The sequence below is a fragment of the Crocodylus siamensis genome, chromosome 3 (assembly GCF_052110815.1).
Source record: "Crocodylus siamensis isolate JL-2025a chromosome 3, ASM5211081v1, whole genome shotgun sequence".
Lineage (NCBI taxonomy): Eukaryota > Metazoa > Chordata > Crocodylia > Crocodylidae > Crocodylus > Crocodylus siamensis.
In genome coordinates this window covers 36,338,294-36,357,263 of record NC_143397.1, presented here as the reverse complement: position 1 = coordinate 36,357,263, position 18,970 = coordinate 36,338,294, and the positions used below count along the sequence as shown (strand labels likewise).

The following is an 18,970-nucleotide window of genomic DNA, read 5'->3' as shown; positions in this document are numbered from 1 at the left end:
GCTGGATTTATTATCTGCTTTGGGGATTAAAAGGTGGGTTTGACTGTACCACTGCACCCCTTCTGGATCCCTGCTTGCTGGCAGCCCAACCCCTGTCACTGCCCCTGGTGGCAGCCCTGCAGGCACCTGGAAACTCTAGATTTCAGTTTCCTCAGACTGAGGAGAGCAATGAACCCAAGTCCGCCACTTGCTAAGCAAGTGCTTTTGCCACTGGAGCATTATATGAAACAGTCACAGTGCCATCTCCTCTGGCTATGTTTTTTTTTGTTTGGGTTTTTTTAACAAAAGTAGAGGTGACCACTGTGCTTTATGCTGAACTTGACACTGTCAGCATGTTAAGTATAGTTAGAGCATACTTAGTCAGCTTGGGCTCTCATTGGCCTTAAACACAGGGACACCTGCTTTGTGGATCCCAGGCTTTCTATTTGTAAACCTGGAGCCAACATCATACACTTCTGAGCATGAGCAGTAGCAAACATTAGATGCCGAAGTAACTGTACAGACTCTCAGGCACAAAGTGGTATTCTTGGACTGAAGTATTTAAGTGATTGATTGACTGATTAATAAACAGATATAGTCCATATTTGCTACTAGCTATAAATCTAGATCCAGCTAACAGGTTTAATATACTAAATAATGGCTCAAGCATAGTTCATATAGATTCAATGGGAGTTCATATGGAATTTGATTTATGGTGCCAGTTTTTACCTACTACAGCTTCAGCCCTCCTACTGTGTGGGATCTGTTAATCCTAAACTTTTATTGTTAAAATTATTTTAAGAACATTACCCTTTTAATACATGGAGCTTTATATTATATCTAGTGTGCATGAAAATATACAAAAGAAATCTGCATAATGTCTACTGTATGGTGAACCACACTTTGCCCTCAGTTTCACCCATATTACCCCACTAAATTCAGTGGAGAGCATGGGTGTAAACGAGGACAGGATCTGGTATTAGGACATCAAGTTATGATGTGATATCTGACAGGATAGTTTTCTTAAATATCTTCAGTGGAGAATTGTAAGAGCTCTCATGTAAAAATTGGAACCATATTAACATCCAACAGTTGAGAGCAAAGGAAGACTTTGGGCACAAACATATCAGTTATCAAACACAACAGTTAAATGCTGTGTGTATGAAAATCAATTTGCAAAAGTTTCTCAGGAGGTGTAGCATACTGGTTTTTTTGGTGATTAGTGGGGCCCTGAAATACCTCCAGAATAAAAAAGCTAAATCTGTAAGACAACCCTACTTTGCAGCTTTTTTATGAGACTGAACCTTTTCACTCCCGTTCACTGCCCTTCAAAAGAGGAATTATACTGGCTGGGATCATTCCTTCCCACTGTAGTTCCTCTTCTGCTTCTGTTTTTTTTAGAGCTAGAAGAGTAGCCAGGTATCCTCAAATCTCCCCAGATATTAAGAGGTTATAGCTACCTCTTCCCTCGCTTCAATATTCAAGCTGGCCATTGGGCTTGTCTCCTAATCATGAGTCTTTGGAAATGTCTTTCATGGACTAGAGGCCCATGAAATCCCTGAATGCTTCAGGTACCTCCCATGGAGCACAAGGTAAAGTAAGAGAGAGAGAGAGAGAGAGAGAGAGTGTGTGTGTGGGGAAGTCAGCTGAAGAGAAGTGTGGAAGTCAGCTGAAGAGAAGGGGAACCACTCTAGACAGAGCCTGGTCATTTTGATCAGCTTCCATATGAAGTCTCCACAGTGATTCAGAATCAGATGAAATCCTGATCCTACTGAAGTCACTGGGAGTTTTACCACTGACTTCAACAAAGCCAGGATCTCACTTTCTGTTTTGGCTTTGAATTTGTTCAGTTATGGAACTCAACATGAAATTCAAAGATACTGAAACCTTAGGAGGCAAACCTTCCAGTAAGACTGGTGGATCTAAGATGAACTGAAACAAGAGGGCCTCATTCAGGCCTAGAAACTGACAGTAGTACTGATTAACCTGTCCCCCACTAATGTCTCTCAGTTCCTAAAAGTTAGTTCACAAATCATGCATCCCTGATCACTTATACAGCACAAATAGCTTTGCTTATGCACTCTGTCAATTATGGAAACTCAGTTCAGTTTCAAATGAAAATTATGATTGTTAAAGATCCCCCTGACTTTATAAGAGCTGGAGTGTTACTTGTTGTACTGGCCAAATTCTGATCTGGGTAGTTACATTCTTACTGGGTCTCCTAATAGCTTTAAATGACTAGAGTATTGCTGACTCTAGATCTGATCTAGTGAACAGCTAAGTGTTGGGCCACCAAAAAAGACTCAAATGCCTAAACCAGGATTTAGGTACAGTTTAAAAGTCCAAAAGCTCCTACTTAGTGCCTAATCCTGTGATGCCTAAAGTTAAAAGGGAGGTGCCTTGAGAGGTAATATTTTTTCCCTGGTTACCTGCAGTTTTGCTGTCTGTGTGCTGGGCACTTAGTTCCTGCTTGAGCCTGATCATGATCCAGAAACAGGGCAGAGTGGTGTCAAAGTCCCTTGAGAGGCCCAGTGATGAGTGCTCAGAGAACACCTAACAAACACCAACGGATTGGTCCCTTCACCAAAAAACCTCTCCAAAAAAACCAACAGTTGTAGCTGGAATTATTTGTGCTGACATCACCCATGTTTTAAATAATCATCTTGTGGCTAGAGCACTTGCTTAGGAAGCAGGTGACTGTAGTAGTTAAATTTCCCAGCTTGAGAGGGGTCAGATCCACATTTTCTATCTCAGCTACAAGGCTAGGGAGTAGACCACTCTCTACCCCTGCTGCTTTGTGTAGAAAGGAATGTAGTTTCTTAGGGCCAGAAAGAAAGCAAGCAAGAGGGAGTGTGACCCTGTAGCCTCAACCAGGAGGTTCTGGTATGCATTTCATATTCAACAGATCAGACATCAGATAAAACACAAACATGAGCCCAGGTGCAGGAAGTAGAACTTGTTCTCCTGGAGATTTGATGACTCTTACAGGTCTTTCTACACAGTATAAAAGTGTCAACAGAAAGGTGAAAGATGAATTTGCGCACAATAGCCTACAATAAAGGCAGGTGTAAAGGATACTTTCCTGGAAGGAGAAAGGTGTGGGTCTGAATCCTCTTAAGCTGGTCTCCTAGTCTGGGAGCTAATGCTCTAATTATTATCTGTATAGTATAGTGGGAAGGCTACCATTGCCATAAAATCTTGAGAATATTTCAGGTTCTGGATCCTAAGTGGATACAGGTGACCAAACTCCAGAGAGGAGCAATTCAGACACAACCTGGCACTTAAGTAGTGCATTACATCTGAGGATGTTGTAGGTCTATGACAGAACAAAGAACAGAACGTAGCTCTCTTAATTCAACTCCTGTACTTTATCTAACTGCAATGCCATCCAGCCTCCCAGGAAAATGCCCCACAAAAACAGTTACAGCCAACTTTTGCAAGGTAGCAATGCACATGGACCTACAGCTGCCTGGGCAATTATACTGACTGTGCACAAAGTAAATAAGTAGCTGCACACAGAAAAGTCATTATGCAGTTGCATGTTTTTTGTAGGCAGTAGTGCAGTACATGGACATATTTTGTTATGTTTTTCCATACAGATCTCAAGTCTCCCCAAGTTCAAGTTAGACCTTAAAATGCTGTGCTGAAAATAATTAGTTGGAAAGGATGATCACATAAAAATATGGGATGTAAAGTCTTGTCAGCGTGTACTCCACTCTTGTTTTCATAGGGTTGGAAGGGACCCCAAGGCTTATTTGGTTTGGGTCCCATTGCAGATGCAAAATTCACTGCTCCTAAGCTATCCATGTTAAATATGTACCCAGAAGGTGATTGCACAATTTCCCTAGGCAGCTTCGTCCACTGTCCTACCGTTTTTAAAATTAGGAAGCTTTATTTCTCTGAGATGTGATTTAAATGTTCTGTGTTAACTATTATTCTGAGATCCAGTGGTGTCTTTGATGCTTTTATTTGCCTACATTTCAGTCAGGGGTACAGAATTTGAACATGCTATTAAAAAGATGCAAGGGGTGATGATGAAGCTAAAAGATGAAGCAGAGTGGTGGTAGGGGACCCTGAAAAGAGTTTACTGTTGGAGAAACTGCTTGGATGAGATTTAATCATTTGCATTTCAGCTTTAAGCCATCATCAGTCAGTAGTGACTCAATAACTACCCTCAAGTAGATTCAGTACTCTCTATCAAATGACATGGTGGTCTCTGATCAGTTCCTTTATATTCCATTAATGCTTTTTTGACTGTTACATGTAGAGGCCAAGAAATAAATGGGAAATGAGTTCCTGGATACACATAAGTGTTATAATTAAGGAGCAGAACATGCAGTGTAGAGCCCCACTCAGTACAGCCCAATATACTCAGTAAAGTTTAGAATTACTCTGCAAAAAAATCAGGGGTTAAACTACACTAATAAAAGTTGGTATACATATTGTATGGCCACAGCTTACCCCATAGTAGCTGTTTACTTTTAGCTGGTCTCAACCACTAAAGCTAGGTACAGGCATTCAAAAAGCCTGAGCCAGAATCAATCTAAGTTACGCAGCTTCTGTAAGCAGTGTCATTTAGATCAGTAGTGAACATAACACACATTTGCCCTTTGGTGGGGGTGGTGGGGTGCAAATCTTAGACTGAGTTCCACTATTTTTAAATCAGTCCATGTTTGCCAAACTTCTGTTTGGTTACAGGTATAGACTGGTTTCCAATCACTTATACCAGTAAAAGTGTAATGTTTGCACCTGGACCAAATGGAAAAGTTACTCCAAGACAGATGCATGTTTGTCCATTCTAAATCCTGGTTTAACTTATATTTTGTGTACAAAGGTGCAAGATCACGACATCAGGAGAGGTTACAGTTCTTCTGTCAAATAAGGCAGAAGAGGTCCTTTAGGATCTGAGCATTCTTAAAATCTACCAGGGCAAAAGTGAGAAGTGAGAGTGCAGTAATGTATTTGAAAATCTCTCCTCGCTGGGGCTGACAAATTCTAGCTCTGCTCGAGTCTGACTTTGCTTACGCAGCCTCCTGAGGGCACACATGGCAAATTGGGATTGACTGTGGCCTGTGCAAACTTTTCATTGTCATGAATGGAGTGAAACAAGAATGCATCCTCTCAGCTCTAGTTTGTGCATCTGTAAGGATAGGGCAAAGACATGGCACCAGAGGATAGGGCACTAGAGGATAGGGCAAAGATACAGGATGACCTCGACAGACTGGATTTATGAGTGGAACAAAATCAGATGAGGTTTAACAGGGAGAACTGCAAGGCCCTTCCCCTGGGTAGGAAGAACTCTCACCACAACTATACAACGGGTGGTGGTGCACTGGCTGGCACAGCATCTGAACAATATCTGGAGGTCACGATCAACTGTAAGATGAACGTCAGCCAACAGTGTGATGAGGTTGCCAGAAGGGCAAATAAAACTCTGGTGTGCATCAGCTGATATGTGGCCAATAGATCCAGGGCGGTACTCCTCCATCTCTATTTGGCCTTGGTGAGGCCTCAGCTGGAGTACTGTGCCCAGTTCTGGATAAAATCAAGAGGGTACCATATGGTTAAGGGCATGGAGGGTAGGCCCTATAAGGAGAGACTCCAGGAACTGGGCCTGTTCAGTCTGAGAAAAAAAAGACTGAGAGGTACCTTGAGAGCCACCTACAAGTGCATCAGGGGGAGCATGAAAAACTAGGAGAACAACTCTAAAGGAGAGCACCTCAAGGGAGGATGAGGACCAATGGGCATAAATTAATGGAAGGTAAATTCAAGATGGACATAAGGAAAAACTTGTTCTCTGTAAGGATCACCAGAATCTGGAAAACACTCACAGCAGACGTGGTGCAGTCACTTTCCTTGGAAGTGTTCAAAGTGAGGCTGGACAGGCACCTTATCAAGTTCATCTGAGCCCAATAACTTCCTGCCCGTGGCAGGGGACTGGACTTGATCTTCCAGGTCCCTTCTGGTTCTGTGTTTCTATGATTCTGTGTACTGGGAAAGGAGCCCACTGACATCCAAATGAGTGAAGGAGTACATTCAGCATCACTGCAAAATTCCTTGGCTTCTCTTGACTGCAGGTAGGGCCTAACATCACTAAACCATCCAACAACACTCCTGCATGCTGATGATTTGTGCATTGGTGACATCTGAGGACAAACATCAGTTATTGGTGAAACAATTAGTTTTCTCTGAAGCCAGCTTCAGGCAAACCAGAAACTTGAAGGAAACAAAGGTCATATACCAACAAAGTCCTGGAAAAAGTTATGTCAGGTCTTCTATAACCACAGGCAGAAATGCACTATCTGTCATTCATGAATGGTTGTACCAGTATTAATGAGAAGATGAGCTCTTTTAGTGTGGACTTTCGCAAGCTCAGTAAGCAAGTGTGGAGGTAAAGGGAATTCAACTCTGTGCCAAGCTGAAGGTCTGCAAGGCAGTGATATTGGTGACTTTGGTGTATGGATACGAGACTTGGATGGGATAGAGAAGGCCCATCTGGCAGCTAGCGAAACCATGAAAAAGACTCCTACATAATTTAATTTGGGTTAACTGATATAATAGTGACAAATGTTGAAGTCCTTTGACAATTCAGTTTGACAACTGTGTAACTGTTGAAGAACTGTGAGGGCTCAGCTGTTTTGGGTCAGACACATATGTAACGGACAGCCTGGGGCTCCCTGTTCCTTTAAGGAAAGAAGCAGCCCATCCAGGGAGTACTGCAGGCTAGGCAGGACACCGCAGCTGCAGGTCACCAGAGCGACAGGTTAATGGAGCAATTGGCAGGCACCTGCCGGCAGTTTGCTGACCAGATGTAGGCAGGACCCTGGGAGCTCATATGCCCAAGGCTGAGTTTGGCTCAAAGCAAGGGTTTCTCTCCCTGGCAGCTGCAAGAGGAAGGAGGTTCTGCCCAGGAGAGCTCTCAGGAATGCTTGGCTGCCTGCTCCAATGCCTGCAGGAACATTGGAGCCCAAGACACTGTAATACTGAGTGAAGGCGTACACTCTTTAAAGGAGCAGGAGGCAACTTGCAGTATTAGTTATGTTATAGCCCAGAGACTTGTGTTTATGTTGTGTGCTACTGGTGGTTTGGGATGAGGCTGGAAGGGGAGGTAAGGAGGCCTTATTAGTACCCAGGGGACATTCAGTTGTCTTGAGTCCTACTGGGGGCAAGCTCAAGCACAGGGGTCAGGGGCCTGGTGCCAGAGAGGGTGTAACCATACAGGAGCTAGGGGCTTATCATACAACGGCCAGGGCCCAGTGACAGAAGGGAATGAAGCTAGTGCCTCTAAAGCCAGCTCTGATTCAGTGGGCCTAGGCTAGAAGACCTAGCTAGATTAAAAGGGCAGAGGCCGAGGAGACCAAAGCCTCAAAAGAAGGACAACATACCTATAACACCCACGAGGCATGGGGCGTGATAAAGGTGAGGATTTGGAGCCACGCACTTAGCTACAGAGGCCCAGCCAGGGGCCTGGGACCAGTGAGGACTAGTAGGGTGCCAGGAACCATAATGGGGATTCAGTGGGACCAGAGCTACATAAAGGTCTGTCGGCAACCTCCCTATTTATTTATATTTCCTTCAAGGTGTGGCAGGTGAGATAGGTGGGTGCCCTAGGGGTGGAGCAGGGCATGGCTGTGGAACCTCCAGAGGGCATCACGGTCACCCCTGGGGCCCCAATGTGTTGCAATGCAGTATGGATGATAATGCCCCCACAGCTGCTGTGCAGTGAGCTAGAGCATGGCAAGAGAAAACCTGACTGCCCTGGGAAGTATTTTAGGGATCTTAAGCAGCGCTTGGTGCAAAACATGCTAGTTGGCTACCAAGAGTTGTGTCAAGGGGAGGGACTTCTGGTGGCAAAGGTCAGGGGTTAGAAGGCAGGACTTCTGGTCCCAAGATGGCAACTGGGAGGGGCACCAGTCAATGGGCAGGGCTATCTATGCAGCCTTGAAAGCTTGCCAAAACTCGGTATATAGCCTTCCACCAAAAATAATTGCCCGCCCCTGGGTTAAGGGTTACAGGTTTTGAGAGCAGGGACAGGGGAGGGCACAGGGCCAAAAGTCGTGAGGGGAGGGGGCAGCAAACTTACCCAGCCATGAACTTCTAAACGGTCCCTGCTGAGTTGTTGCTGTGCATGCTCTGCCCATCCCAGCTCTGTGGCTCTTGAAAGCAACAGCAGCCAGGAACTGTTCTGGAGTCCCTAGGCCAGCAATGCTGCTGGGGCATGGACTCCATGGGATGGGGGGCCATTTCGATGCCCTCTTAACATAGTGCACTTCTTGTCCGTTCCTAGGTACTCTACTGAACCCTAAGAGAAATATGTGACTGCAAGGGATGTGATGAGCAAATTGCAGTCATATAACATTAATTCCAGGGTGGCCTTTCTTACATGCTTTGGCATTTCTTCTTTGATAAGACATAAGAAATCAGCCTATAAGTGATGAAAAGCAAATAATTATCCTTATTTGAACGAAAAATCAGAAAAATGAACGTATACTTTTTAGATTCCTATCTCATACATATGAGGTCCAAAGGAAGGGCTGATTTCTGTGGAAGAAGCAGGGTTCACTTCACAGTACTCTAGCCCTAGTGGGAAAAAAAAAAGTGTTTCTGACCGATCAAGCCAAAAGCCTTCAAGGAAGTAATTTAAGATAACTTCCTCTCTGGCTTTTCCCTTACCCTGTAGTGCCAAAGTTGAACCTTATAATTACTTGAGTAGTAGGAGAAGCCAGTACTTCTTCATGATCTACCAAAATATGTCCTGTGTAGAGAATTTTATTATTTTACTAACTTCAGTGACAGCAAAAATGGAGGATTTAATTTAAGAACAAGCCATTTTTAGTAGCAACACCTCAAAAAGGACTTGATATTGACACCACATTTTTGCATTAAAAATAAATAATTTTAAATCAATTTAGGTCGAGGGGAATACACAACAGATGAGTTTCAACCAAATACAATTTAAAATGGCACATCTATTGAAAAATGAAGCACAGCATGGAAATTGCAGTTCATCTGTAACCTAGCATCATGAATATGATGATATTCAATTGTTTTTTCTGGTAAAAAAATGAAAAGTAATTTTTACCCCCAAAAAAATCTTTATAATTGCATCCTTTTTTAATTGAAACTTCATCAGCATTTAAAATTATTTTCAGACAGCTCCAATAACAGTTTTAGGCCATTATCAATCGTTTTAGCAATCAGTAATCCCAGAGGACTAGTTTTTTAAACAAGTCCTTTCTGTCAAAAGAATAATGCTCAAGCAACTAAATTCCTTCTACACAGACACACACCCACAAAATTGGCAAACAGCCAACTTCTAAAATGAGTTTATCTTAAAACAGTAAATAAAGCTAATAAACTGTCATTCAGAGTTTTTACCCTGAAAAGGGGCAATTATCAGGGCTTTCATGAACTATCCTAGGGACTTCATTATTGCTGGTGATGCTGAAAAGCATTTAGAGTCTAGAATGATTTGGGGCAGTGCGAAACCTGAAGACAAATTGTCAAACTAATCCGTGTGAATTTTTACTAATAAGAGCATGTTCTCTCCTCTTTCCTGTTGGATCAAATATGTTACCCCTCTTTTTGTCAGTGGTGGATGAGATAGTTCCTCATTTAAAGTCATCTTAGATCCTGAAGCTCTCACAGGATGCCTGTAACTCCCATTCAATTACATTTTTTGACTTGTGGCCTAAATTTAGGTTGAGGAACATCTTGCATCTCCTTCAACAAAGCATGGAGATAGAAGTCTTGTTCTGTTTCCATTGACATTCCCCATAGGCAGCATCAGGTGAAACTGGGCTCATCTAGACAAGACACTAACAGCACAGTAACCTAATAATAGTGTGCAATAATGTGTCACAGCAAAAACGGTACTCGTATGCTACTGTGCAGTTTTATTAGGCTACTGCACAGTAGCATCACTTAAAAGGCATTCTCTGGTGCTACTGCACAGTAACTCCAGTTACTGCACATTTATTTAGTACTTGATTATACAAGCAGTGCCATAACAAGGAAGTTTGCTGCCCAAGGCACAGCCCACAGCGGCAGCCCACCCTCAACCTGCACACAGATCGGAGGGTACATGCCCCACATGCTTGCCCAGGAGCACACGCAGTGGTAAGAGCTGGCCTCCCCTTGAGTCCACACCCCCCCAAAGGAGCCACTCATGGCTCCATCCTGCACCCACCCTGGCTAGGCTGTGCCTGTTAGTGCCCCTTCACTTTGGTGCCCAGGGTGGTCACCCCACTTGCACCCCCCCCCTCGTTATGGCACTGTACACAAGTACTAAATTAAATGCACGGTAGGTACAGCTCATTAATGAACATGTAGATGCACCCACTGCCTTCCAGTCTGTACTGCTTCTGGTAACTGAAACAAGTTTTTTGAGTTCATTATTAAGCAAGGAAATTGGTTGTAAACTTTGCATGGTTCTGTGATTCCCCATATTTTTAAAGCATAAATTGTGCTACTACAGAACACTTTTTTCCTTCACATCTGTGAATATTTTTTTCCATGAGATGAGCACTTCTAACACCTGTTAAACTTAGGAATGTACTATTGTCAGTTCATCCCCATTCAGTGACTTCACTATAGTTTTCTACAATATTTACATTAAGACGTGAATCCTGCTTTGACTCTGCACAGTTGCTGAAATCTCTACTCATGAACTTTTGTGAGCCTGAGGCCTCGATAGTTTGCTCTAACAAATTACTTTGCTCATTAGAAACAGAGGCAATTGTACCCCTCCAAAAGGAGGACATAAATCCAAATTCCTTTCCAACTGTGTATATTATTTTCATTAAACATACAGGGTGCATCTATATATGCTATTAAGGTGCAGCAATAAACTCTGACTCCACTTGCAGCACCTACAGATGAACCTGAGGCCGCAGCGATTTGAGCTGGGGAGGAGCAGCCCTGGGCTGGCAGCAGGCTCAGGGGATCAGCCCTGGGGTCTGGGTGGCAGCATCAGGTAGTAGGGGGGCTGGCTGGAGCATTAAAGTGCCAAAACTGTGAAGCAACGTGGCCACAAGCCTGCTGCCAGCCTGGGCCTACTCTGCCCCTGCTCAAAGTGCTGCTGTCCTGGTCACCATCCACACATGCATTTCTGCGTGGTAAGTGACTCTGCCATAAGATAGTACTGTCCCCAACACCAGTACAATCTTACGGTGGAGTTAATTAATTTACTACCCTCTAATACTAGCACATGTGTAGACATTGACTCTTTACTGTTAATTAGTCAATTCTGTAGTAAAGTGCATAAGTAGATGCATCCACAGAGTACATTAATAAATACATTTAGAAAAATGTGCACACAGTGAAACACCCCATGAGCTTGGAAACTGCAGCAAGGAAAATATCGTTCTCAAATCATGCTTCCTCATGATGTTGTTTGCTGCCAAAATTCCAGTAACACAAGTGCCTTAGAAATTCCTAATGTAGTCAGCTAAATTTGTATTTCATATTTTCTCCTCAGAAATGTTTATAGCAGGAATTTTTCTTTGATTTGGATCTAATGCATTAGAATTGCAAGCATTTACTTAGAGCACAGATTTACTAACTTAGAAGGGTCATTGATGTCAGTAGGATTTTAATCATTTATTTAACGGAGTAGGCCTAATATGATGATAGGGCCATATTACTTTATGAAAGTTCCCATAACTAAATCAAACCATAATTCTAGATGTGGGTTAGAGCAGGGACTGCTTTTGCCCTTGCTTTGCACCTGTGCAAACAAGTGGGTAAAGAGGTTGGTGAGGCTGAACTAATTTTGACTCTGTGTCCACTCTGTTTACCTGACTAGCTACTCTGGCTGCCATTATCTACGTACTGATGTGGAAGCTTCTCACTGACAGGTGTGTGAAGTAACTTACTCCTCTCTCAGAGCAAAGAGGAAGCAGAGTAGACCTATTACCTTTGTTGAATCACCAATTCGTTTTCTTTTCTTCTCGTGGCATAAAGCTTTCTGCAGCCAGATTGGAACATTATAATCTAGCCCAGAAAAATGACATGGTTTCCACCCATGATCAGTCTCCTGTAGGGCTAAGTACAGACAGCCAAAGAGCCTGAGACTGGATCAGTTTAATCTTTGCAGGCTAATCTAAGCTGTGTAGTTTGAAATGATAAGTAAGTGAACAGACATTCACTTTTGGTTCCTGAAATGCAGCCACATGCAGGCCCAGGCCAGAAGCTGGGGAGTAATAGAACATGCCTTGCTGCTCAGCTGGAGCTTGGTTAGCCCAAGGTTAGCCCACCCACCCTGTGAGGGGAGGTTTGCAGGGTTGGTGCAAAGCATCCTGGGATGCTGGGAACTGTGAGTTAACTTGAATCTGGAGGGGATCTGGAACAGAAGTTCAATGAACCAGTTTAACCTAAATCAGTTAAGTCTGATACTACATCCATCCATGTTTATCTTAAACATGTTTTGGCCATTTTGAAAGTGGTTTATGTGAACTGAACTTGTATTATATTACATATTTGAACCGGTTTCTAATCACTTATACTGGTTTATGTGTAATTTCTGTCCCTAGCCCCAAAGATCAGGGCCTTAATATCTGATTGATAGATGCTAGCATTCTCCTTTTAGTACAGCATTACCTGATAATAATAATGATGATAGCACCCACCACCAACAAAGTAATGCAGTCCTGTTGAAGTACAGCTACAAATTTCAAATCAATCACACTTCTTCCCAACCAATTATATAAAAGTGGATTGTGGATTTTTCTGTTCACTGTTCGCTCTCCCCAGACTTCTTAACTGATTTTGCCTTGTACCTCTCATCATTTTAGGGCAGGAATCTTCAAAAGCTTCTTTTTCTGGCTTCTGGAATCATGTGCATGTGAAATGACACCTTACATTCCCAAATTCAATAGACCATTGGAATTGGGATATTTTCAGTTTTAATCCATTTGCAAAAGTCCATAGGGGGCAGGGAAGTTTGCTTCCCAGTTAGTGAAACATTCCCCCCTCCCATTTCTTTTAAACTGGAATTTACTTTTTAAATTCCTTAAATTGTTTAAACTGTTTTTGCTTTCACCTACTTAAATCTAAAAGGGGGAACCAAAAAGTATTTGCTCTGCTTGATACAGCTGGGAAAGAAAATAATTTTGTTCCTGCCCAGTTTGAATCCCTGAGTGCCACTGATAATGTAAGTCTCCAAACTATGAAAAAGAAATGGGGGATAAATCAATAAAGACAGCGTGTATCACCGAACAGGGCAATATTTATACATTTTCCAAAAAAATTCAGAAATATCTCAAATATTTTCTTTTAATACATGACCAGTTTTAGTGCAATTGTTTCATTTCACAGAACCCCCACTGTAGCATTGTTATAGTCATCAGTTTATAAGAGACATGTTTTTTCGACTAACCAAACCAGAGTAGTGCAGACTCTGGTGCATAGCTTTAAGATAGCTGATTGTTAAACAAAAATGTTAAACACATTTTCCAAAAAGATAGGATTATTTCCTAGAATCATTAGAATTTTATACGCAAGACAATATCCCTGCCAAATGGATACACAAGTAAGTCAGACATCCTGTGCATAATACAATAGTTATCATAGATAACTGCTGAATGTTCGTCTAGTTCAGTCTTGATTGGGCAAACATTGTTAACCCTTTCACTCAATATCACTCTTAAAATATGCCATTATAACTTTACCAGCATTGTAACTACTAGCTTAAGGTTAGTTTTAGCACTGTTGACTATTTCTACAAGAACAGAAGGGTGGTATCTGGCTTTCCCAATGTTTGCTTTCCCCAACTAACTTCCCTAAAAATCCTTCCTTTATTTAAAAGCTTTAGTTTATTTTTCTGGCTAAAACTCTTTTCTCTGACCCGACCTGATCTTTCACCCTATTCAGTAGCTCCCTTGGAATGGGGAGTAGGACTGGAAAAACTATTTTTTAAAAAAGGTTTAACAGTTAATTTGGTTTAACAATATTTTCCAAGAAGATGCTTAGGAGAAAATATGGCTTTCAGGAAATAAATGTGTTGAAGGTCTGTTGATTAAATACTAACTAAACTCCTTCAACTACTTTCTGGCCATATATAGCACTTACTGCATATCAGAAATGGTCCACTCATGCAGGTGTCTTTACTATATCAGAGCCATAGTGATGCATGTTCTATGACTGTGGTTATCTATGCTGTATGTTTGGTTTGTTTTGAACTGTTGGTTTGAACCTACCATCAATTTTTCTTCCATCATAATTCTACCTCACAAATAGACCAAGCCTCAATGTCTGCCAGTGCACATGTGCACCGTGCTGCCACACCAATGTATCTCTCTTCTGCATATGTGTCTTCCAGTGCTCTAGGCACTTTGTATATCTACATTATAAGCACTAGGTTGAGATTCTTCTAGATTTCTGTGTAAAATACCAGATAGTTCAATGATCAAATTCTCCCACTGCTGAAAAACCATGAAATAGATGCTAAAATGTGAGAAGAAATATTGTGTTTTAAACATGTAGTGCCAGGGAACAGGTTCCTCTGATGAAAATCTGTGTGCTACCATTGGTAACGCACAGATTGACATGAATTTATGTTAGCAGAGAATCTACCCCTAAGTCTACAGTTCTTGCCTCCCAAAAGAAGGCCTACTGAAGTTAACAGAAAGACACCCATTGCCGTTGATGGGTTTTTGATCAAGTTCTTTGTCCTTGGACTTCCATGGGCCCACATAAATTAAGGGCTGTGGGATTGGGTTCACTTATATGTATATCTACCATGAGAACATATTGTCATTTTTTTACTGAAGTAGTTTTCAAGATGACTTTTTCGTTATTTAAAATGAAATGGTTCGACTTTAACAATTCTCAGAAGTTACTAGTATCTTTATTAAAAACCAAGTTTTTAAGCATGGTAAAAAAATATCTGTGTCATTGCTTCCATGAAAACAATTTCTTTTTAAATGATGTATAGAAATGAATCACTAAAACCACATTTCACAAACATTCAACTTTTTGCCATAAACCAGTTACTATTCTGTACAAAGTTTTTTGTTTTCATAAGGGATGCTTCTCTGCCTGTTACTCTCTCTCAATGTGAGCTAAGAACATATCAGCCAAAAATCTCCCTTTCCTGAACTCTCAAAGAGAAGTGCGCCTGTTTTTAAATTTATCTTTATATAAAATTCTACTGTCATGTGCTTAGAATAAAAATGTACAAAAAAAGCTGCAAGTGACCAAAACTGGAATACTGCATCAAACAAAAATGAAACTGAAAGGTGAAATCCAAGAATAAATGCAAAGCTTCCACTTTCCAGTTATAGTTAAATTATGCAGTATTACACTGCAGGGCTATTTTAATAAAATGTTAATGGGGAACTGAGTTTTAAAATAGCATAATATTACTTTTGACTAATTACTACAAATATAAATTGTGCTTGGGGAGGGGTGTTTTCATTCTTTCATTTAGACTTGGAGAATTACCTTTTTCCTAGAGCTCTTGGAGAAAGGCCTGGAAGCATGAACCCAAACAATGACCTCAAACATCCATGATTTTTTATAATTTTTCAAACGTTGTAATATAAACTGTGCAGTTGGCTCCTGTCTTTATTGTAGACTGAAACAAACTTCTGGATCCAACTAATCCAGAACTTAGAGGTGTTTGCTATTTTCATGGTCATTTGGTAGTTTGAGCTTTTATTTATTGTTTTAACAACCACAGAAGCTGTTGATTAAGCAAGTGGCTTCTCTGTTTGATATAGAGGTGAAGATCCAATCTTCAAATGTAGTTGCCAAAATAGGTGCTGAAATCCCCATTTGATTGTTTAAATCCATGTTTGGCCAGGAAAAACAGACAATTGATCAGCTAAATGGTAACCAATTTCCCAAATGAAAAACATGCCCAACCTATTTCATGTGTGCATTTGAAAAGAGGTCTCTCTATAATAGTGGCATAACTCTTTGTGGGAGAAATAAAGCTCATAATTGCACCAAACTAGACAAAGCTGATGCTTTTCACTACTGATATCTGTAAACAGTTACTCCTCCTGTTATCACTATGTTAATATGTGCCGGGGCAGTGGGGAAGGTAAGGGAGATCTTGGTAATTTGGAGTAAATCACTACCTGCAATGGAAAAACTCATAGAAAGGAGGCAGAGGGAGGGTGAAAGGATCTGTTGACCAGTTTGTTCAATCAGAGGGGCAAACTATGCCTCTGCTGAGGAAAGGCAGTCACTTCTAGTACCCATAGATTTCAGAGGCTCTACTAGATGCCAAGGCTGATTGTCTACATCAGTTCTGGGATGCCCTGTTCCCACACCCTATTTAGAACAACATTGTCGAGATTTTAAACATCCAACAAAAGGTACTAAAGATCAGAAAGTCTTCACTTGCAAATAAGCATTAACCTAGGGGATGATTGGGTTTTTTCACAGAAAACCTATTCTAATCTTTGTTGCCTCTGCTGATCTTTCTGTTCACTTGCTTTACAATAAATAAAATGCATGCTTAAATTTCAGTATTTGCTGTGCAGTAAACTGTTGCTAACTTACATTAAATATCTTGTATCTGATACTTGGAAACTATAGCTGACAAGCCAGTGGTAGATAAGGGTTGTAAATGCATTCACAGCATTTTAGTTTATCATTTCATGAGCCGTGGTAATTAATCTTAGTATTGGTTACATACTTTGTCACATTAAGTCTTTGGTTTTACAATGAAACTGGAATTTGCTTAACTAGTCAAATGACAGTTCTCAAACTATATACATAAGCACAAGTGCTGAGATATACACACACATACTCACATACAATTCAGTTCTATTTATAAAAAAACCAATTCATCCTCATTGCTGACACACTGGTTGAAGCTCAGAGGCTTGATTTACCATTTTAATGAATTCCTGGGATGTTAATGGCAGGTGATACATAAAATACACTAGCCATAAATTACCCACTTACCTATCTCTACCTCTGCTATGGCAATAGTGAAGCTTGCTCAAAACTTTAACAGAGAGTGAATGAAGCCTATAATAAGCTACAGAGACTCCTGGTAAGAAGTCACCTATCCAGCTTCATAAGCAAGGAGTTATATAATTTAACATTGCAAATATTATCAAGTTAATTGAAAACATATCCTAGATTAAGCTTCATGCTATTAATGGTGGTATCAAGAAAACAGACTATTGATATCCAAAGTTTAAATATGTACTGTATGCCAATATACACAATCATCATCTTTTTAACAAGAAAAGTCTGTATTTGATAAATGATCTTCCTGAATATAAAGGTGTATATTAAACTTCTAAAGCATTAAGCAAAAATACTTTCATGAATAACTTACCAGTTGCTGAATCTGGAATGATCCCTGCCTTATACTCCCTACCTGTTCTCTTGCTGGCAATTGCTCTCACTCTCTGTACTCTCTATCTCTCTCTCCCCCCATGTGTGGAGATTGCAGTTAACTTTGAAAACTAGCAGGGACAGTGTCTGAAACAACTTAAGAAAGAGAACAGGAACAATCATTTCGTTCTCTTTTTTCAGATGAGTACAGTACCTTCAGAAAGAAGGAAGGAAGGGAGGGGAGAGGAAGTCAACAACCCTTTGCTTTCCTGCAAAAAAATAAGGAAACAGTAGATAGCAATCTCGTTTTCTCTCAAACAAAATGTTTGAAAAAATAAATATAACCAAACCAAAAGGCATTCCTCAAGAATTATAATTGCATTATTGGCTTCATAAGAATTAATTTATCGCTCACTGTATGCAAGGACATCAAAACGAATGAAGTTCCAAAAGCAGCGGCTACAACTTAGATGTCCATATCTCATGTGCAGAAAACTGTGTTACCCAAAGAGCACAGATAACCTAACCCTTAGCTCCAAACAAGGAGAACTCTTATATGACACAGTAAAAACAAAACAAATACACATATGGGCACAAAAAAGAAGAAACCTTCCATTGGTGTGAGGAAAAGAAGTGCAAATTTAAATTTACTGCATACTTGACAAAAATTACACATCAAGGGTAATTTGAAAGGTTTTGTGGTTACAACAAATCATTAGTTTGGGTTTATAAGGTGAGAAATGAAAGATGAAAAGACAAATGGTTTATCAAGGCAAAGACTATTTATCATGCTTTAGGTCTAGATTGTTTTATTTTTTCCAGGTATATCGATATATTTTTGTCTGAGCCAGAGACCAATTTGTTAGAATTATACTTGTGATAATTTGGCCCCCTGTGCCCCATACTGAATTTTTAATGGCTGAATTTTTAATTTACCAAACCCAAAGTCCAAATCAACCAATGGAAAATCATCTTTCTTCCATAGATTTGTGAAGTTAAACTTTTTTTTTAACACAAACATTAATGGCATTAGTTTTCACATTTCTCTTTGGGCTATGTCTTCAGGAATCATTGAAATAAAGGAATTTCTGCACCCTGCTACTATAGCAGTGTAGTAGCCAATGGGAGGATGGCTTCTGATGGACAATTACATTTCATCATGCATAAAAACTGAAAAAATAAGCCTGCATCAAATATTTCCTCACAAGACCAGGTACCAGGATATAACTCTGATTGAATGCTTTTGAAATCAATGGACTTGTACTGGTATAAATCTATTTATTATAACTGGAAATAAACTTGGTTTGCATCCATTATTAAAAATGGATATTTCCCTTATTATACAATAACAAAAAGTGACAGGTTGGCAAGCCAATGTGGAAAACGAAGCCTTTTTTAATACAATGTCATTTTATGCAATGAAAGAGTACCAATACTATCTCCAGAAATGATAGAGGCAGCTTAGCAATGGCTTGATTGTAGAGATCTGCAATTTATACAATTCCATTATTATACAAATTTGTCCCCATGCTGCAAATTTGCAGCACAGGGACAAATTTTGCAACTGGGAAATTCCAGTAGAAAAAAATGCGAAAAAAGCAGCATGGTGCACATGTGCACTGGCAAACATGGAGGCTTGTTCCTCCCAGGAGATGCTCTGCAGCATTCCCTTTAAGCTATGTGGTTTGCG

At 40.6% G+C, this 18,970-nt stretch overlaps 1 protein-coding gene across 2 annotated transcripts in view; it reads right to left on the bottom strand.

Moving 5' to 3' along the window:
* ZNF366 (zinc finger protein 366) overlaps positions 1–17,407 on the bottom strand; it is a 56,566-nt gene extending 39,159 nt beyond the window's left edge. The window contains exon 1 of one of the 2 annotated variants that reach the window (XM_090038129.1): positions 17,282–17,407. The gene's annotated coding sequence lies outside the window, so the exon portion shown is untranslated. The remainder of the gene's footprint in view (positions 1–17,281) is intronic. The other variant, XM_090038128.1, reaches the window with a different exon arrangement.
* Between the last annotated feature and the right edge of the window lie 1,563 nt (positions 17,408–18,970).